Below are 22,259 nucleotides of genomic sequence, written 5' to 3'. Positions count from 1 at the left end.
AAGTGAGGCCAATTCTCTTTGCTTTTGCTGTCGACACACGTCTAAATAAAAGCATTCTTTTACTGTTGATCTCTTTAATATTTTGATGTCAAACCAAAACGTTTTCTGTCTACAATAAAAATGAATCTGTGTCACTGTTCCATATACTTTAAGTGGGGGATATATTACAAGGTCACAATCAGGATCCTGAATGGAACATTCGGTTTGCTCATGCTTTGCTAGCCTAAATTCAACATCTTAAGACATATGACATGACTTCTGTCTTTAGACTGCAGGTCTGAGTGAACAATTTCCTATTTAGTGCGACTGCTAATATCCTTTTTTTTTTATTTACATTTACGTGACTTATGTCTGAGTTCACTGTGTTTATACAAAGTATTTACTTAACACCTGAAACCACCTGCATGCACACGTCCAAAATGCAAAAATGGCTCATAAGTGAGAGGCTGGACCAATCGCCAGCCAAAGGCCAGGTCAAACTAACATGTCATTTTTTTTAAATGTTACATACAATGTAATTGGCTTGGACTGACTCTTTTTCTCATTACTTTAACAACCTTTGTGATTCTGACCATGTTAGTTCAGTTAACTAATGCAGGAACATTTAGTGTTGATGACTACATGCTAGTACTGAGCACAAAGTGGCTAAGGTTCTAGTATACAGTTTGTGATTGAGCAAGACTGTCTGACTTGACTGACCCAGCAATGCCTTAACTTGACTTGCTTGATGGCCCGTGCCCACACAGATATGAGCTTAAGCGTATCCTCAAAGGTTGTTTATCGTTTCTACGTTTCAACCACTAAGAAGTGGAATTTTGGGAGTCTGAAAACGATGTTTATTGAACCCGGGTCCCAGTCTGAATAATGTGTTTTCGACTTTCCTGAGATGATGACGCAATACTGTCAGTTCTGTCAGGCTGCTTGGCATTCTCCGCCATTGTTGTTAATGTTTACATCACGCAGACTTCTTATCCTGTGCTTTTGTGGCTTCCACCGGCAGTGTCACGGAAAAACATACAGGCCTGGTAAATATACAACAGTCTTTCAGCATTTTTGCTTGCTGGATTATTGCCATGGTACGACGGGGCATGCAAGACTGCCCAGTGACGACTATAAAGCCAACAGATCACCGTACGGTGTATTTTTGTTCTCCCATTAGATTCAAAGTGTGACTAGAGTGAGCATGTCGCATGTCAACATCAAAGGTCTTAACAATAGTCCCCCGTATCATTGACCCATCGCGCCTAATTTGCATGGTTTTATCTCCCTCATGAGGAGCTAAGTGGCGCTTCCTCAGGTGAAGTGCCTCATCAAACACATTGAACATTTGCTCAGTGAAGGCCCCCGACTGCCTGCACCTGTCATGCCTTAACTAGCGAACGACATCTTCATGTGGGATTTTAAGCCTGACACTAGATGCACGTTTTGCCTTTCAGTGCCGCCGTAAAACATAGCAGTTCCTGTTCATTCATGCTCGGATGGAGAGGAGCGCAGCTGGCAATCAAGTTCACTTGAGGAGTTTGTGTGTGGGTCACAATCAATGATGCCAGGAAGCTCGCTTGCTTACTTGGCATGAGTGTAGAGATCACGACGAGAGGCTTGTAATATTGGATTTATTTGTTTAGAATGTTCTGTTTGGAAGCAAAAGCAGAAAGCAATTTCCTGCGATTTGTTTCAAAAAAGGTACAGCTGAAAATGACACAAACAAAGTCCAGTCTCCAACCATTACATGAAATCAACAAAAAATTTGTAATAAAAAGTTTCTCAGGTATGCAAGTCTAGTTATCATGAGGTATTCACATTTACCATTCCCACCTGAAATTCACATATGGGGACACTCCACCAGAGATTTAACTATTCATCCATTATCCAAACACTTCTCCTCACAAGGGCCGCGGGCGTGCTGGGGCCTATCCCAGCTGTCTTTGGGCATTTGGCGGGGTACACCCTGAATTGGTTGCCAGCCAATCGCAGGGCACACAGAGACAAACAAACATTCACACTCAAAATCATACTAGGGATAATTTAGAGTCTTCAATTAACCTACCATGCATGTTTTTGGAATGTGGGAGGAAATCGGAGTCCCAGGAGAAAACCCACGCAGGCACGGGAAAAACATGCAAACTCCACACAGGAAGGCCGGGGCTGGATTCGAACCCACAAACTCTACACTGTGAGGCGAACGTGCTAAATAGTCAAGAACTGTGCTGCCCGATATTTAACTAACTTTACCTTAATATAACTTCAGCGTTGAAGGTGAAATGTCTTGAACAACTAGGAGGTCCAGTGAACAATAGGGTCTCCAGTCCACATGACTCAGTCAGACTTAAGTCACAAATTTTAAGACTTGCTTGGCAAAAACTTAAGCACGACACAATTTTACTTTGACTTGGTGTTCAAGGGACTGGACTTGTGTTGAGTTAAAAGGTCTTCGCCGTTTAGCCCTGAACATCTGCATTCTCAAGATAGTGTGCCTTTAGTTTCGTTTTTGAAAGAAACATTATCTTTTGTGTGGTACACGCAAACCTGGTAACCCACCAGTAGGGTATGATTTTGAAGTCACTACATGAAGCAGGTATCATGGAGGGTGCTCTGAAGATGATTAAATTTGGTTTCAAGGACTATGTTTTGGAGAACTGCAACTAGCAAGGATTGCAAACCAAAGATAAGTCACACAACAGCTTGGACATCAAACGCCATCCCTCAGAACAAAACCCACAAAAAGCTGGTGAGCTACATCAAATTCAAGCTGGTCAAACATTAACTAAGCTCGATTTGCAAAAACGATTCATAAAAAGTATATATGAAGCTTAATTATGTACATTCAGTCATCAAGTGGAAGAGCATTTCATTGTTTTGCCTGTAACTGTGTGTGGTTGGCATAGATACATTTTGTCAAAATAATTGACATTGTATAATTTTCCGCAGCACACCTAATAATCTCTCACGGCACGCTGGTTGACAATCACTGGTCTACCGTATAACTTGTAACTGTGACACGCATGTCTACCCAAACAATTGCGACACGTACCGTGCAACAGTGCTTCTGTCTGAATGGATGAGCAGGTTGTCAATAAGCAAAATGAGCTAAGGTGTCCATCTCTAGTGACCGAGTGCAACTTCTGAGAAGGTAACGCCTCTCCTACCGCGAGAGGTAAACACGTAATAGGATCACAGGCCGACCAGCTGGCCTCATTGCTGACACACGCCACAAGACTATAAATAGACATGCTAATTATGTTATTAGCTGACTGTATCACATCAAGGCTTTGATTGATTGTATTGTAGAGACAACAACACGATGCAGACTTTTCCGATTGTGATTCTGATTGATATCATAGTGGGAGATAAACACTGCTTAGAATGAACTTCTGAACCACAACAACCCCTGGCAACTTGCCACTGCCCGCCACTTGACCAGCCTTGCGCTACATAGTGGCAGTCCTAGCTTGAATGGTGCCTAACCTCAGGCTTCTTCAGTGACAGAAGCTGCTCCAAAATATTTGAGTGCTTGTGATGTTACATAAAATATTATTTTCAGATTAGACATTCATGGATTGAGCATGTAACTTAAAGTTTTGTTTCATGTTACTCAGTACTACCAATGACATTTTTTCAGGAATACTCTCTTTTTCAAAGTAATTTACTCTTACTTTGATGTAATGTCCATCCATTTGGATAAAAAAAAAAAAAAAAGTAGAGATCACAACTTGCAATCGTCAATTGTCAAACAATAATGAGACTTCCATCGCTGGTTGTCTTATGTTTTTAATTTCCCACTTGGCAAATCAGAACCATAGACATGCGACATCCATGACATTCTCTGTCACTTTCTAGAAACAATAAGCTAAACTTAGTTCCTCCCCCAAATCCAGAGATATTAAAAATTGAAGATGTTATACTTCCTTGACATTGACAAGCTCATTTTGCTTATTAGCAAAATATTTGAAAGCCCCGTAGTGTCTCCACAAGGGGGGCTCAGGCTTCACCGCCCGGAGGTTAGGTAGGTCGGTAAGTATATGGTCCGTCACTGACAGACACCCGGTTTGCTGACGATTGAAGAATGATGTGATACTTTTTTAAAAATGGCGGACTAAGCACTGACAGATGTGGCTTTTCATCCGTCAGTGATTACCTGTCCATCGACTGACCGTTTTGCTGTTTTTTTGGGGACCGGCTGACCGACCAACAGACTTCTGACGGACAGACTTCCGCAACATTTAGTAAACTGCCCACCTTTGAAAAGCAGCAAATATGCTATTTAATCTATCACATCTTTGAGGGAGGCCACCAACAGACAGCTAATCTAGCTATCAATCTTTTTTGGGGTAATGTTGACTGATGATTGTCAGTGGCACGGCATCCTTACAGGAGGCTGTAGTTGACTTTCCCGGGGAAGCTTCCGCAGCCTGGCCGCACTCGTGTCCATCATATTGGCACTGACAGATGTCAAGAAGCATCTGCAACCATACAAATGAGCAAAACACACACTCACACACTTTCTAGCATGTGTCTAAAAACTAGGTAAGAGTTTTCATATTGGGGCTCAGGCTTGGGAGAGACACAAGTAAAATGAAGAGGGAGGTACTGTTGAGCGAGCCACTTGATCTACCATGCTGCCACACACTTTGGTCTGTGTGTGCATGTCTGTGTGTGTGTGTACGTCAAATGCTAATTGCCTCCATAGGAATACGATAACAAGGGCTGCACAGAGAATGGCAAATGTGAGATGGAGTGCGTTGGGAGAGCTAGCAAGAACAAAAGGCACTCAATACCATAGTGTATACAGTGAACCCTCTCTATTTTCTGACTTGCAAAGATTGGCAAAGGCTCCCTCACCACCTAAACTATGCATCATTACCTATATTAATAACTGAAACCCTAAATCCACCCCAAATTATTGTCCCAACAAATTCAAACTCATCTTACAATGTTACAATGTGGGATAATATCATTGTGGTCTGTGAGACCGAGAGGTAAACGGTAAGTTAAATTTCTTCGTATTTACTTTCACATTCATGTTTGCGTTCTCATTCTCATCCACGTCAAATCGCTAGCAGCCATCTGTTTTCGTCACCCAGGAACTAGAACTACTTCCTGCCTTCGTGTGTGAGAATCATGCGAAATGTCCTGTTATCCCAACGCTGCAGTCGCCGGAAACACCCAAAGCTGTTCTGGCGACATATTCCATTTCAACATTACAATGTGGAACCGGACTGGCACAAGGTAAACAACATAGACAGCTTGTCAAGACCAAGCAAAATATATTAACTGTCACCCACGATAGCATTCAGCATAAGACAAAGTAATAACACAACCACTGGTCACCAGATTGACTAGCGATGTTCAAACTTTTTTTTCATCAGTCGGATGATCCCCTCCTCCGCCCGAAGCAACCATGGTGTAATTACACGGCAAACAAAAACCAAGCGAGACACGCGGCGCTACCCGATGTTTTCGGACGGTCTGAACCAAGCATAATAGAACTAAATGTATCAAATAAACATATGTTACAATTAGAATAAACTATTTCACATGCAAATCTAAACAAATAAAATGCGCCTTATAACTTGGTGCGTCTTACGCATGATTTTTTTGGAGGGTCTGTGAAATACAGTACTTCATTTACTAGCAATCTAATTCAGTTTTTAAACATAAATATCTTGAAATGGGTACAGTGTTCTCCCGCCAATTCACATTTTGTTGCCCAGTGTCTTGCAATCTATCCACGTACACAAAAGTGTATCTTTGCATTTTGAATACTGAATTGGTCATCAAAACTTAAGTGGCAGTTTACATCAGAACATCCCTCCAGAGTACACTGTTAGACTGACAACATGAAAAGCAATTTGACTGTGTTTTCCTTTCAAAATGACAGAAAGACTTGTCTTTCTGTTGCGACTGACATGTTCAGAGGATTTTCAGAAAGAAATGGCTTTTGCCGGAGAACCATGGTGTTTTGCTATTTGTATGAACTGTTTAGAGAAATGCACTTACTGTTTTGTAAATTTCAATTCTGATCTGAGAAATGTACCAAGGCGAAAAACAGTGATAGTGTGCTTTTCCCAACCCCTTCTTATACAGAAAACTTGAGGTAATGATACCGAAAATAATAACAATAAATAAAAATAAATTTTAAAAAACACGTGGATGGTACAGTGGCTCGTAATGAAAGTAAAAAAAAAAAAGGGTAAAATGTCAGCTTAGTTTAGCTTTTTCTTGAGTTTTTTTTTTAATGCTTTTAGTGATGTTAAAACAAGGGCATGATGACCATATAAAAATAATTGAAATAGCTATAAGAATGAATTAATGGCATTTCAGTTCATTTCAAATGACAATTTTAATTAGGGTTCAAACGTAAATTATACCATCGGTGGAGCTCTGAAGTGTAGGAGATATACATTTATTCCTCACAGTGGTGTTTAAAGTCGTATTTGGGGAAATTCTGGGTCACTTGAACAGTAAAAAGACATCCACCTGTCAGTTTACAAGGGCAAATAAAATCCAGCAAAGACTCGAACGAGGCTCGTGAGATTCGCTCTCACAGCTGCTGGCGTCCAAAAGCGAACGGCTTAGTACGTTAAACCTCGATACGGCGTAAAGACGTGAGAAATTGACGTACATGTGTCACTGTACTGCCGTTGAGGGAGAAGCAATGATGTGGAATGCATTATTGGTATCCTAATTAGCTCTGGCGCCTTGTGACAGGATGCAGCAATATGTTCAGGGGCCCTGTGACATCTGGCTATCATTTTGACACTGTTATAATAGTGACTAGTTTAATTACATTGATATCTGTAAAGCTCATTATTATATAATTACATATGGAGCTGGTCACAGCTGTCACAATGTTATACAATGAAACAAAATGGACTGTTTGTGTAGAAAACACCAACAATGTATTGTACAATCACAGCCAAAATTTGTATAACACCATAAATGTGCCTGTGGCTCTAATTATAAACAGATTTACAGCAGGAGTAGAGCGCTCCCCATTTATATCAAGGTTCATCGTTTGCACACCAGCTATATGGCCTATTTTAAAGCGATTTGTCTATTTTTTTTATGGTAGAGCAGAGAGAATATACGCCTATTAGTAGCGTTATTTGCTTTGTTTATATGGGTTACTGCTCTGTTTGTGTCAAGGTAGCAGTTTGTTTGCATTTTGGTTAGCTTGTCATTGGCATTTCACCTTACATGTAAACATTAAGATAGCAGTCTTTGTTAGTTGAAATTAGATGGGTTGGCAGAACACTTTGGTCTTTAAATATACAATGTGTAATTGTCTTTTGTTTTATGAGTCCGTTTTACAGTAAACTTTAACTAAGTGACAAATAGCTTGAAGCAAGCAACTTGTTATACTTATTAGGAGACCTGTGCAAGAGTCATTTTTTTTCCTCAAAGTGATTCTTATACAATAATCTCACATTTCTTGACACTGAGTGAGTGAGAACAGTCGCCTAGGAATACTTTAAGATTGGTTTTATTAAGATTGTGTTTCAACTGTGCAGAAGTAACTAAAACCTCATTAAGTGCTTCAGTTGACAAAATGTCCTTTTTAAGCATGAACACCAAGTTCAAATTTAGCAGTCATTCAATATGAATATAACACTGGTCAACAAATGTTTGCAAAATGTTTTAATAAGAGATGTAAGTACCGATGATTAGAGCTAGATGATTTTTTCATACTGATTCCAAATCTGCCCTCGTTTTTTCTTCATTACATCAGGTTTTCAGAAGAAGAATAAAACAAAAAAAATCATATAATCTGTACTGCAGTAATATATTTAGTCATATTTATGAATTAATTAAGAGTCAGATTCAGCAACAGATGGATCTCTTTATTTTAAACAATATAGCTGTAAATACACCACAACGCATGGTAAATTGCATTGGGCAAGCTTTTATTGATCAATTAAAAAAAAGAAAAAGAAAGAAAAGAAATTTCTTAAAAGAAAAGTACATAGGGTTGCAAATTTTATGTTTTGGATTCAAAATCAAACACTACGCAATGTTTTCAGAACATGTCTGTGTTGTTTGTTTTCTTTTAGCATTATTGTCATATCAATAATCGTAAACATTTAGTCAGGATAATAGTGTTGTGAAATTTGCACACGCATTCATCTCTAGTTGTTCTGTATATGAAATGGCGGTTGGGTGCTGAATAATCAGCTTTTCAGTTAGTATAACTCTAATGTACAAGCCTGCAAAAGACTATCTTTTAGTGCACTGGACTGTATCAAGATGAGTGCTGGAGGGGAAAATGAGTGCCAAGTGTTTCCAGGAGAGTGAAGCAAAAAAAACAACGGAAGATCCTACTTTACTTTTAAGGCCTGCCTTTATGAAAAATTAACTCTGACACTTCGGAAATCGAAAATCATGGTTCTTGCTAAAGTGTGTGCGACTACGCATTGTGTGAGTGTGTGTTTATGGGTTTGAATACATTTCTTTTTCGTGTCCATGACATTGAAACAACAAAGTGGTATTATAACTGTAATGATGCTAATATACACAAACCCAAAACAAGTGCTACTCAAGTAGGATAATAAGCACGAGTGACCTTGAGTGGGGCCAGGAGGGACTTGCGTTAGGCTAACTTGGACTTGGTACCTTCTCTGTCTTCTATTCTTGCTATTAATTATGCTGTATCTCTTACAGTCGACAGTAGTGCTACTCATGCAGCATGTTGCCACATAATACGGTAATACAGTGAAGGTACACAAATCTAACTCCGTACTCCGTATCTTAAACATTGTTTGAGCTAATAACTTAATAAAACGTGTCGGTTTCACACTAAACAACAGTCACACAGAGAAAGACATTACTAACATTTTAGTATATTTCCAATGTTTTGAGTGAGCACCACACCAAGACAACATGGGAGGAAACTAGCAAATACAGTTAACAAATTAACTTTTAAAATCACAGTTGCAAAATGAGACGTAAATTTTAAATGAATGAATACCGTAAAATCCCGTGGATAATAAACCTTTTTCCCCAAAAAAATTATCCCAAATTGGAGGTGGGTGGGGGTATATTATACACGGGTGTTAAAAGGACATGCACATTTTTTACCTTGTTGCTGTGCAACACGCCGCCAATGTGGTAAGAAGGCCAATTTGAAAATAAAACTTACCCAACCAAATAACACATGGACATCAATGCCTTGGTAAGATTGCTGCTGCCAGTGTTTATGTTGTATTGTTTATAGTGAAACTGTTATTGGAGAATTTAAAACATACCCTTGCACAAATGCAACCAGATGATAATATTGAATACCAGCAAATATTATACACATTATACATGCCCCACACCAGAAAGGCCTCACTAATCAGACAACATACTAGTGATTGATTATTGACCAGCCGCCAATGGGTGCTGTCGGAGATTGCTTGACCTTTTGACACATGGAAAAACGTGTCATCGTCATTGTGAAAAGGTTTATAGCGGGGTCGCAAATGATAAACCACAGTTAAGTGAAGGTTCACTCTAAATGAAAATGATAGAAATGGTCAGTGTGTCCAATATTCGCGAAGGGATTAACTGGGTCTGGATGGTTATCTGCTGACCACTGAGAGTGCTTTCATAGAGATGTGTATGTGTGGCTGCCATCCTGGCAGCACTTGCCTCATCAGCGGCTGTGTGATGTGGCAAAGCGACGCTCACGTGCATTCATACCGAAGGGAGCACTAACGCAAACAGATGAGGATTGATGTCGTCCTCTGTGTCGCCTTGGCAGACGGTCCCCCTCCCATTCAGTTCGTCCCCTCTGTCGCTATCTCTCAAGACCTCTGCTGGACTGTTTCCCAGCATGCTTTGGAAAAGCCCCTTTAGAAAGGCCAGAACTCGCAGTCCTGTTTGGACTCTTTTTCAAGCTAAGGGCTATTGGATGCAAATTGCTTCCTGGCTAGTTTGTGTGTGCGCTGTGTTCTGTCCTTGGACTTTCTTTTCCTATCCAGCCCTTGTTCTTGTTGTTGTTTGGTGTCTTAAGAGGCCCCTGCCTTCTGCTGTGTTCTCTGAATTAAGTCATTCAAATTGAATTTACTTCTTCACATGACTGTGAAAAATGTTTAGGCTACCTCTAGCTTAATTGTTTAATGGCTCTTTTTCCATTTTTTTCAGAGGTGGCAAAGGTACTCCACATTTTACATTAAAAGGGGAAGTTTTTTCAAGAATATGTTCCCACTCGTCGAAACACGGCATTCTGATTAATTTTGAGTTTGCGGAGTATAAGTTAAGCAGCAAAATGCACTTGTTTTTAGCCATCTCTCGGGGCGGCCATTTTGTCTTCTGTCGACTGAAAATGACATCACAACTGCTCACAACGACCAATCACGGCTCAGATTATAAAAACAAGTCAGCCGTGGTTGGTCGTTGTGAGCAGTTGTGATGTTGTTGCATGCATGTGCGTGTGACATACAACTTACGTTCTCGACGCTGATTGGCTGTCGTCACCACTGCCGGATCGAAACAATGGCTGGCAGACTGCTGTGCCCATCTCTGGGTAATTCCAAAAGGTATATTAGTGGAAACACAAAACTGCTCATCACCAAAAAAACACAGTATCTAGGCCAGGGGTCACCAACTCCGGTCCTCGAGGGCACCTGTCCTGCAGGTTTTCAATCTCTCCCTGCTGTAACAAACTGTTAAAATGATCAGGATCGTTATCAGGCTTCTCAAGAGCTTGCTGATGAGCTGATCATTTGAATCAGGTGTGTTACAGCAGGGAGAGATTGAAAACCTGCAGGACAGGTGCCCTCGAGGACCAGAGTTGGTGACCCCTGATCTAGGCAGTAGAGTTAATGTGTTATTCTTCCGCTGGAACTCGGGCTTTAGTCAGGGTGGAGGGAATTATGGACAATTTTAATATCGGTGTTAAAACAAAACCTTCAGGCTTCTGTTAGAAAGCAATCAAATGTCACGAAAATATTTGGGTTTAACCAGAGGCACTAATAACGGTAGCAGGTTTGTGCACTTTTTGTGTTATGAGGTTGGGCATACTTCTGGAATCATACCACTATTGTTTATTTTTACTTCCTTTCTCAAAGTTTTTTTTTTTTTTAAATTTGTATTTGTTTCGGTGTCATTTGTTTGTATATAAAAACAGCATTTGAACAAGGGCGTGTACATTATTTTTATTTAAGTATTCTTAATGAGTTGCGTTTCCCACAAACTTTTTAATTATACAGTCACACTAATGCAAGGACATCTGCACTGAACCGACAAAATCGTGCCAGAATGATTCCGTCGTTGCATTTAAATGAAGTGGGATCATTGTTATCGAGCAACCAGTGCCTGTATAAGGATGGAGAGTGACTGCACTTGAAGCGAGTAAGTAAGGACATTGATCATTTTATGCGAGCTCAATAAAAACAAGCAGAAGATAGCAAGACGTACTGACCACAGGGAAGAACGGGGGAAAAAAACATCAGGAGGTCTTCTCTTAGCAAAGCAAATAACAGGAAAGCGAGGTAGTTACTGAAAATTTTCATGAGAAGGAAAAAGACGGGTCCGAGATTTTACCACATAACATTCATTTTGTTCATTGGTTATGACAGCCATGAGTCATACAACCAAGGATGAGTAACAAATTCTAAATAGTACAACCCAAGGATTTCACTTTGGAGGTTCCTCAGAATTGCCACGCGCATAAAAAAATGTTTACTATGTCCAGTATGTGGCTCTAATGTAGGTAGAGCAAAGGTTTGTTTCTGTATATAATCTTCTCGAGTCTGTCAGAGAGCAAGATTAAGATATGTAATAATGGAAAGAGACAAGAAGCCCCCGCATTAATTAATCAGCTTTGACAAAGGAGACAAATTATGCTTATTAAAATAGAAAATATGCAAGAGTGAATTGGACAAAAACTAGCACTCAAAGTAGACAAATGATGCTTAAAAACGACAATGACGGAAGGGTGCCCAAGCCGCGGCCGAAAGACAGACCGGCAAAATAGGGTAAAGTGCCCATCTGGTAAAATTGTGTATACATTATATATTATTTTATTTCATATGATATGTATATTTTTTTTCTCAATGACATCCAATGGAGAAAAGACGAATATCCTACAAAAAACAACAGGAGATTTGGACAGAGTGGCAAGCGTAATGCAATCACATCTCCTGGCTTTAGACAAACCCCACTGTCCTCCTCTGTTAATCCATCATCAACTGTTCCCACATCCCTTCTGCCAGGCTGGAATGTGTGTGCAGTGCTGAGTTGAACACACAAGCTGATAAATGACACCCAGAGAGAGAGCACACAAATGGCCTGTTCTCCATCTAAGGCTGTGAATCATTGATTGACCTGCGCTTTTGGGAGAATGTCAATGTTCAAATGACCATGATGTCACCTCACTTCATATTTATTTAGTGGCAGCTTTGAAGTCACTGAGGTGTCTCAGGCTCGCCGCACACAGAGCGATGGGGCTGAATTAGATGGAACAGGACAATCACTAAACAGATTACTTTTGGTGGCTCACCCTCGCACACATGGCGACTGAACATTGCGCACCTGCCAATTCGCTGCAACAGGATTAAACTCTGACCCATGGTGTTATTATCGGTACACAACGTTTTGAGGTGTTGAATATAGACCTAAATGTACTTCCAGGGTGTAAAATCTTTGATTGCTCCCCCAGCAAAAGTAACCTTTACATGGCATTCGACCAAAAGAGAGCAATTGAGAATACCTGGGAAATGGCTTGAATGACGATTTTGATGACCACCTGTAGAGTTCATAACGGTTTATGATGGCGAGCGTTTGAGCAGGAACAAATTAATTCATTAGTTTATACTACAGTGAATCCCCGTGTATCGTGGGGAATACATTCCAGACCCACCGGCAAAAGCTGAAACGCCACGATATAGACAGACCAGATAAAAAAATGTTTTCTACTTTTACGGGCTTGGACGGGCGGAATGTTGGCACTTATATAAAAGGTCTGTATGTAAAAAAATATGTCAGCATTAAAACTCAACCCCACTAAAAGAATATGTGCTGATTTAAGCTTTTTTTGTGACGACCTTTACCACAAATTGTCGCGCCCCCTTTTAGAGCTTGGCTTGTTTTTCTTGTCCACCTCAGCCTGTCCACGTCATAGCGGGATACGCAAGCATTTGTAAAATTGCTTGGTTTGTCACGTTCTGTTATCAACTAGTGTCTGAAACTGTGGCCAAACGCCACTGAAATTCATATGCACATTACTACTGTGGTAATACTGGTGTTAAGAGTAACACCACTACTCAAGGAAGCAATTAGCTTCCGGCCGCTAAACAGACGAGGTTAGCGGAACAAAATCAGCTTCTTATGGTCCAAACATGGAGCTCCGTGTCGTGGACGCCTGACGCTACTCATGCAGTCGAATATGTTCGCGCCCGAAGTTCATGAAGCCGTCAGGGTAGTGGTATGAGTGGGTGTCGACATCTCATCGACAAGCCTTGGAGGTGGACTTTTTTAACGTTCCGCATCGCGGTGTGGCATGTGTTTTTCAAGTAGCCGCTTCGAGAGCGTCAATGTCGGATAGCGATCTCCAGGACAACCCCGACCGACTCTACAGCCAAGAGCGACCACGTTCAACGTGTCATTTTTGGATGAGTGGTGCAGGGCAGGCGTACCCCCTGGAGTGGCTTGGGGAAAAAAGTAATTCAAGCTAACGCTTAGAGATCAAATCTAATACATAACGACCTACGAATAATTATGTTTCCGAAAAGTCTCTCGGAACGCATTGTGTTTTCCGTATCTTGGTGACTAAAGAAAACAGACATGACAGAAACTGCATATAAGCAGCTCATTTCCTTATTCTCTTTTAAACCAGCCACGGAAAGGCAAATTGTTGTGATATATTTCAGAGGTTGAAGTGGGCCTAAGTAGAGATGTCCACATACATTCTGGGGCCGGTTATTTTGATAATATTAAGGATGTATTTACAATGATTTTTAAACAAGTAGCTGTCGTGACTCCCGCCAAGACATGTAGATAGGCGTGGCCATATTCCTAATTTCTGGTGGGCGGTTTTATGGTCGTTAGTTATTTACTGATTTCTCCAAAACAAATTGATAAAACTTAAAATGCAAGCTAATATCATTTTCCTGATAAAAAAAAAAAATACATACATTGAGCTTCTTAGTGAAAAATGGACCAATCCGACCGGATGATCCCTTTAAGATGTCCCAATCCATTTTTTTTTAACAGACCTGGCTGCTTTCATGCAGTACTCTCTGTAGTGAGCGGCTCCTTTGTCCCCAAAGCTTGTGTTCCAAATGGCCACAAGCTTTAGTGCGCCTCGGCAGCTGATTAAGGGAAAAGAGGCACAGAGAGAGAAGTGGAGACATTTTGCTTATACAACAGTCAGGGAAAGCCGAAAGATACTACAAATGAAACAAAGTCCGGAAAGCTGCACAGACCACAGTTGGGAACATTATGGCCAAAAAGCTCGCTGAGCAGCATTGTTAGAGTACAAAGAGGAACAGGTTAGCAAATATGACACAACGAACATGAATAACTTTGTGACAAGAAAACTAATGCCTCACTGATTGTATTTGAACCTACTAACTACACAGCTGCATTACCCGAGTCATTACGCATTTAATTAAGACACATGCTTCTGAATAACAATGTATTATTTACAAAGGAAGAAATCAAATGCGCAAACCCGGGTGCATAAAAATGTAAGCGGGACATCCCTACCACAACCAAATGTAAACTTCATAAAAGACACAAACTTATTAAAACATTGTAGGTAAATTGACTGTAAAAATAATAAGCGATAAAGCAAACATTATCTTATTTTGCATTTAGAACAACTTGAAAGTCAGCCAGTGTCACAAAACAGATCGCATCTAACTCCGCCTTGCTTTCAAACGGAATTGTTTTCGGCAAGACTTCAAAATAGTGTAACTTTCAAACTCAATATTGCTGTCATTTCAACCTACTTTTTAGTTCAATAGAATTAATTAGATAAAAAAAAAAAACAATATGCAATTTACCAACTCATTGCGTCTATCATAAAATATCTGATTAAACATGCTGATTCCTTTGCGTCCTATGTACACTGCAGCGTTTCCAATAGCAACCGATTTTGCTCGTTGAAACAGCTGGTGGTGTTAATAAATTGGACGACTTTGTTTTTGTATGTGTTATGTGTGTGTGCGTGTGTATATGTGTTTACAGTGCAGCAGTAGAATAGATAAGTGGAACTGTGGAGCTCAGGGTTCAGCCATGCAGAACACAGGAACAGCAATCTAACAGAGTTGGAAAAACAAACCACCGTGACTCCAAACTGGAACACCTGCTATCAAACACAGCGGGCTTCAGTCTCTGGTCCGCCATTAAATAGCATATAGAAAAGCTCAATAATCAGGGCAAAGAACAATCCTGGTGTTAATGAAACATGTTTGACTAGTTGTCATCGCAAAAAAGTTCTCCAACCCGCTAACTTGCTGATTAAACTGTTTAGGTCCAAGAGTCATTCAGCTTTATTTAAAATAAGCATCAAAAGAGTTGAACTTGTATGCCTTTGAGGTTGCAATGCGTCTTCCCAGAAACACACTCATCAACTTTCGAGGTTCCACTGTATGCTCACAACATCCACCTTCGCCACCCCTCTCGCTCTATTTGCTGTTGTTCCCTACAGATGAAAAGGCCATTATCCTTTGCACTTAACCTATAATCTCTGCTTAAAGGGCAACATGGAAATGACAACAGTGCTCCCCAAGCCAATAAAGAAGAGCAGGGACCCTTCATGAGTCCTACCTGAAGAGAATTTTAACTGGGGATATTTTGAAATAATTATGCCTCTTGTTGGCGGCAAGAGGTGTTCACGGCTCACAGGAGGAAGTGAAGCCATGAAGGATAACTTTGACAAAAAATGTGGGGCAAGTGCAACAAGCAGGCACAGATGGTTGACGGAACCGTTTTCGAGTTGGTCAAATGTCTTCAGAATGTATCACTATGGGGTAGATTAGGAAAAGACAACCATACCGATGATGATGATGATAATGAAAATGGAGTGTACTTGTTATCAGCCACAAAAAAACACTTTGATTACACTTATGATTAGTTTTGGTGACTCCAGCTGATTGATCATTTGAGTAATCATGTTGACAGGTGTTATGTTTGTCAATGATTTGAAGGATATTTCTATGAAATATAGTATTTGTTTCGTGGTAGAGTTTTCCCGCTCAGCAGTCGGACGGTTGGCAGGTGGGCGATTTGGTAACCCACGGCACAGTCCATATCTCGGTTGTTGGGCCACTGTTTGGTACATTTTGGCTATGTGTTTTGTGCATAAAGACAACTTTTTTCCCCCTCTCTCAAAATTATCTCCTTATTTAAGTTGTCAACAAAAACTACATTTAGTGTACTGAATAATATAGCACGTGATTCAAATAATGAGGATCATTATAAAGCTCCTGCAGAGCTTGCTGATGAGCTGATCATTTGACACCTGTGCTCCAAAGATAGTATAATTACCGTATGTTCCACACTATAAGACGCACCTTTATATAAGCCGCACCCATTCTAATTTTTGAAAAAATAATGAAAAAACAAATATATGCCACACCTTTATATAAGCCGCACCTTAAAAAAACGGAACAGAACCAAGAGAAAATAAAGTAATTATCTTCATTTCACTGCCCGCTGCCACTACATTTTGTCAGTTAACTTCCGCATACCACCTAATTCATAACCTAGTCCGTAGTGCCCTCGCCTGTTGAACTCCCCCACCTGCAGTCACATCCTGTTAATGGCAATTGTATTGTATTGTAATTCCGGTTAGAGCGCCCTTTGTGGTGGAAGAAAAATCTGCAGAATAGTCGCACTTTTGTGTAATGGTTTAAAACCTAGGCTTATAGTCCGGAAAATATGGTATTATATTATAGTCCGGAAAATACGTTATTATATTATAAAGTCATAATATAATGTAAACAGTTTTCACTCCCTTGGTGTTTTATTCAATGGTAAAATGGAGGAAATTAATCCAATCAGGAGTTTTGAATGAAGTCACTGCATTTTCGAATGTTCGTCCCTCAAAACCTACGCTCATATTAGTGGGTTTATGTTTTACCTTATCCGTGAGCTGCGCTTTGAAGCCATATACAGTTGGAAGTGGGTGAATTTTCAACGGGTACGCACTTAAACATACAAACAGTTTCAATGCAAAATGAATTGCAAAATGATGCATAAGAGTGTATGTTCTGTGCCGTACCGTACCATATTTAGTTTTTAGATAGGTAGAGATTACAAAATTTGTAAATTGCAAAAAAAAAATGCATATTAATTCCTTGTGCTCTAATGCCTGAAATGTTTCTGTATATATTTTTTCAATACTTGTTGAAAAGTTCTGAGGGCACAAAGGGTCCTAATCTAACAGTGTCAAATCCACCATGTGGAGAAAAAAAGTGCACTCATCTCATGCGAGTGCGCTTTTGCGGGCATCTGAACGTTCTGTTCAGTCGCACCTTTGTGTAATGTGTTCAGATCTTTTAACCAGCAGAGTTAAATGCTCTGCATCCTCATGAGCCTCATTTGGCTGAACTCTTATTTAGTTAATTGACATGAAAACTTGCTTATGAAAGAGAAGCCGCCAATTACCTACTGTTCACGGCCCCTATGTTCTCAGTCTGCTGTGTATGATGTTTTATTATTTTTGAGCATGTGTAAGGTTTCAAGCTTAGTTATGATCCAAAGTATTCAATGATTCAAAATATTACTTCAGCCTCATCCACATAAGTGTGGTACATACTGTACAAGGACCGTTTCCAAAGGTATTGTCTGTGTTGTGATGTCACGAAGAAAAACAACATGAAGCATAGCGGACAGTGTTGGAATCAGGAGGTTCTGTTTCCCCCTATGGGAAAGAGTAAGTGTTGATTTACTCTCACAGAAAGACGAGAAGAGAGAGTGTCTGCCAGTAACCTTGGAGACGAAAATGAAAGCTTTATTCTTATCAATTTGAGATAGTTTTCCAAATGACCCGAATGCTTTGTTTGTCTTACGACAATCGCACAGACACCCAATGAATAGGCAGCTGGCAAAAAAAAAATTGAGGGACATCTCCATGGAAATAAAGCCAAGTGTTTGCTCGAGAGTCATACGTTACACTTCTAAACCGTGCTCATACACTCACACATCTTTTAAGTGTATGTGTGTTTCCTTTGTGGGATTTTGTTTCACTTGTTGCGATAGTGACAAATGCTTAGGAAGAGAGTGGTGGACAGAAATTTGTTTTTGTTTTTTTTCGGGGGTGTAAAATTGTTCATCTCTTTGCCCCATGGTGCCAGGTGACACTGCACAAAGACTGGTACACACTACAATGCCCACCAGAGTGTAGCAGGTGCCAAAACTTCCTAGATGACAAGAGAGACGGCAACTGCCAAGGAACATTTCTGCATGCCGACTTCACAAGAAGACAAGAGAGAAAATAAGACTTCAACAGGGAATGTGTGTGGATAACTAGACAGAAATCAATGAGTCCCATTTGTCCATTAAAGCCCGTTAAGACACTGTTGACAAACCCGCTTGTTAAGTTGCTCACTGGCTCATTTGTCTGCGAACTGACCTTAAAAGTGGTGTTAAGGTGAAAGTCAACCCAAACATGTTTTTTCACGAATATGTTCTATGCAGGCCCACTAGTTGAAACAAGGCAGTAAGATTAATATGAAATAGGAGTTAAGCAGCAAAATCCACCCGTTTTTAGCCCTCTCTGGGGGCGGCCATTTTGTTACTTCTGTCGACTGAAAATAACATCACAGACCCTCAGGGCTCAGATAACAACCAATCACAGCTCACCTGTTTTCTGAAGCTGAGCTGAAATTGAAAATTGGCATCAGGAGCAGGATCAGATTGAAGGAACATCCCCCAGGGATCCATAAGGCGGTGTACTGTAAACCATCTGGTTACTGCTCCGAATAACATGAGGCATTTATTTTATATCATATCACATTCTACAGTATATCCACAAAACCGCCTTCAAATCCGGGCTGAGGAAACTTCATGGCAATTGGTGTCATTAGTGGGATCATCAACTGTGACTGAGGTCTTCAGAAGGCTACCTGGCTACTGTCCCTACTGTGCCAAAGAGGTCTATTATATATAACACGATGACGTGGCATTTAGTAGCATGCAAATGGAATAATTGCCAACAGAAGTGAAGTCTGTCCCAAGAATCCACTTTATTCCTGAGGACTCTCATGGAGAAACGATTATATGCGTGACTTCCGGTCAGGGACTTTCGGTAAGAATTTTGCTATTTGTTACAGCGTGTTTCATTTCACGGAGCGTTTTATTTGAATGTTATTTTCACACCCTTTTCTAAGAAATCATAATCCCATATCGCATTGTAATATGTCTTGCGCGGCTTGGGAACTTGTTGCGCTGTTGGCGGTTGCACTAACAAGCAGAAGGAGTTGAATCTGTGACTACAAAAGCAATGTTTTGAAATGGCTGCCTAGACGAGGAGGAGAGAATTTTGTTGTGATAAACGCTAGTTTCCAGAACCTTCCCGGGGATGAGGATCACATAAAAAATAGTCTTAGAGTCTTCGTTTCAAAAGACCACAAAGACCACCTGTGCTCCTTTTGATTTTGTGGACAAAGAGGGCAACAGGCACATTGAACTTTGTGCTAATGTGCTTCCATTGCAAAGAAGATTCGGCAGGTTCTAAGTGAACATCAGGTATCGTTTTTACGTGTGTGGGAGACACCGCACTTAACAAGTTAACCTCTCAAATTATTAGAAGGATAGCCACGATATTTTGGATTTTGTGGACCGTAAGCGTTTTTGTCAGTAAACTAGTGAGCGCCGAAATGCGCTGTATAAATAAAGTTGTGTTGTATTGAATATGGCGAGGAAGACGTTACTCATAAAATCCAAAATATTGATGGTTGATGGTAATCTACAAAACCGGTGTCAGGCATGGGTAGATCACTCTCTGAAAATGGCACCCTACCTACCAATGGCTACCAATGTCTGTTGCTCAACATAGGTTTCAAGTTAAGGCACCCCCACAGAGGCCACAAACCTTAATATAGGATACATGTGTCATTAATTGATAACTCCTTCAGTAGTGAACAGCTGTTTGATTCTTTTTCTAAAGACTACCCAGCTACAGGAAAGGAAAGGGGAAATATCATGTGACCAATTAAGCACGTGAGTGTTCCTGCTGGTACAGTATGCAATCAAAAATTAGGTTACCCTTATTAGTTTAAAAGGAATTTACCATTTACTGGTTGGGGGTTTGGCGGCACGGTGGTCGACTGGTTAGCACGTCCGCCTCACAGTTCAGAGGTCGTGGGTTCGATCCCGGCTCCGGCCTCCCTGTGTGGAGTTTGCATGTTCTCCCCGTGCCTGCGTGGGTTTTCTCCGGGCACTCCGGTTTCCTCCCACATTCCAAAAACATGCATGGTAAGTTGATTGGATACTCTAAATTGCCCCTAGGTGTGATTGTGAGTGCGGATGTTTGTCTCTGTGTGCCCTGCGATTGGCTGGCAACCAGTTCAGGGTGTCCCCCGCCTACTGCCCAAAGACAGCTGGGATAGGCTCCAGCACGCCCCGCGACCCTTGTGAGGAGAAGCGGTACAGATAATGGATGGATGGATGGTTGGGGGTTTAGATCAGGGTATATCACTAATATTTGTCATCGGTGGGGTTGTGAAGCCTTGGACTTTTTTTGTGATACACAAATAAACTCGACTTGATCATTAAATATCCAGTTTATGGCGGAATCGTTTGTCAATTTAGATTCAAAATTTAAAAAACAACTTCTGAAATTCTTTTTACATACAAGTGCATGCTAACTAGGCTTTGTTGCACAACCATGTTTAATTACACACATCCATTGTATACAGCGGTGCTGAAGCCTCACATACAGCTTATTAAAAAAGGAAGCTCTTCTGGCAGGTCGATGCATCAAAAGCTACAATTACCGTCCACGTTACACACAGCACCCTCATGTAAATTAATGTTGTGCCGTTTCATATCCTTTCAACCAGGGGCTGTCATCCATTGGAGCGAAGCACTGATGAGCTTAATAGTGCTTTGATTCATCTGACGTCTCTGCTGTAATGAACGGGAGGAGGTTACAACACCAGGCCACAATATTTAAAGTGATTTTACACCATCTTACACTAGCGCATAACCCTTGCCTCAGCACAACACGTGAACACACAGAGGGACACAAAATCTGAAGGTCCACACTCCACCCCCCCACCCCCCTCTTCTCTCATTTGCTGCAGTGGTTTCACTCGTCGCTATGGTAACTTCAGTTTCCTGCCAAGACCACTTCCACTGCACCAGATTTGACACTCATCCTTTCTTCATTTCCTCTTTCCCACTTGTGCCCAACTGCGCCATTTCCTGTTTTCACCTATGCCTCCCTCAAAGTCGGTGGGAGTTTAGAATTAGTTCACTAAGAAAAATTCAAAATCATCAAACTTATTATATTTGTGCTCAGAGCGTGAAGCTGGTGAAGGACTAGACCTTTGCGCACGCTATGTTTGATGGATCACTCTTCAACGATCACCTAAGAAATTGGTATTGAAGGAATCATAAATCAGGGACATTCAAATGAAGGGTGGTTCAATATTTGTAGAGTCAGACATGGAATTTGGTCATGGTCAGAGTACAAGTGTTTCAATCCGTAAACCAGGTTGATGGAAAATAAGTGTCAGAAATGTGACCGACTCAATGTGAAAAAAGGGAGAACATGCGGTCACAACGATTATATATATGATCTGGCTGTCATGCCAAATAGCATTGCCACTTGGTGTTGTGGTACTGTCTATCTGTTCCAACCGAGTAAACACACTTTAAATCCAGGTTGAGGGTACTCCATGACACTTGATGTAAGAAGTGAGATTGTCAGGAAAAACCTGCATACACTCTGGATGACGGACCACGCCTCTTAGGAGGACCACAGTTAGTATGAGTAATTGGTCATTAAGCAACCATGGCTCAGGGAGAAGCAATAGGAGGATGATTCAATATTAATAAATTTCATGCATGTGTCTTATCGGATTCATCTTTACTGACGTTCTGTGGGTTGAGAAAATCTCTCCGGTCTTGAGAATTTTTCTAAAATCTGATTTTATGTGGAACGGAAATGTTCATACAGCAAAAAAAAGCTACTTTTGTGTGACTCAAAAACGTTGATTTTCTAATAAAGTGATGACAGGGTCATTGAATCGAGATGACAGGACTCTTGTTGGTTGTTGAAGACGTTTCACCTTTAAAGCGGAAGTCAACCCAAACATGTTTTT

The 22,259-nt window shown here is 40.6% G+C and overlaps 1 protein-coding gene across 5 annotated transcripts in view; it reads right to left on the bottom strand.

Annotated features, from left to right (window-relative positions):
• Positions 1–22,259, bottom strand: part of shank3a (SH3 and multiple ankyrin repeat domains 3a) — a 201,565-nt gene that overhangs the window by 150,979 nt on the left and 28,327 nt on the right. The window contains exon 1 of one of the 5 annotated variants that reach the window (XM_086027944.1): positions 3,032–3,107. The exons of 2 other annotated variants lie outside the window; for them this stretch is intronic. The gene's annotated coding sequence lies outside the window, so the exon portion shown is untranslated. Of the gene's footprint in view, positions 1–3,031; positions 3,108–22,259 lie in introns of those variants that run through there. 2 more of the 5 variants (XM_086027947.1, XM_086027948.1) reach the window with 2 other exon arrangements.

This window comes from Filicampus tigris, chromosome 4 (assembly GCF_054856515.1).
Source record: "Filicampus tigris isolate MCC_2025a chromosome 4, RoL_Ftig_1.0, whole genome shotgun sequence".
NCBI classification, from domain to species: domain Eukaryota; kingdom Metazoa; phylum Chordata; class Actinopteri; order Syngnathiformes; family Syngnathidae; genus Filicampus; species Filicampus tigris.
Note: the sequence above shows the minus strand (reverse complement) of the source record. Positions and strands in the feature narration are given on the sequence as shown.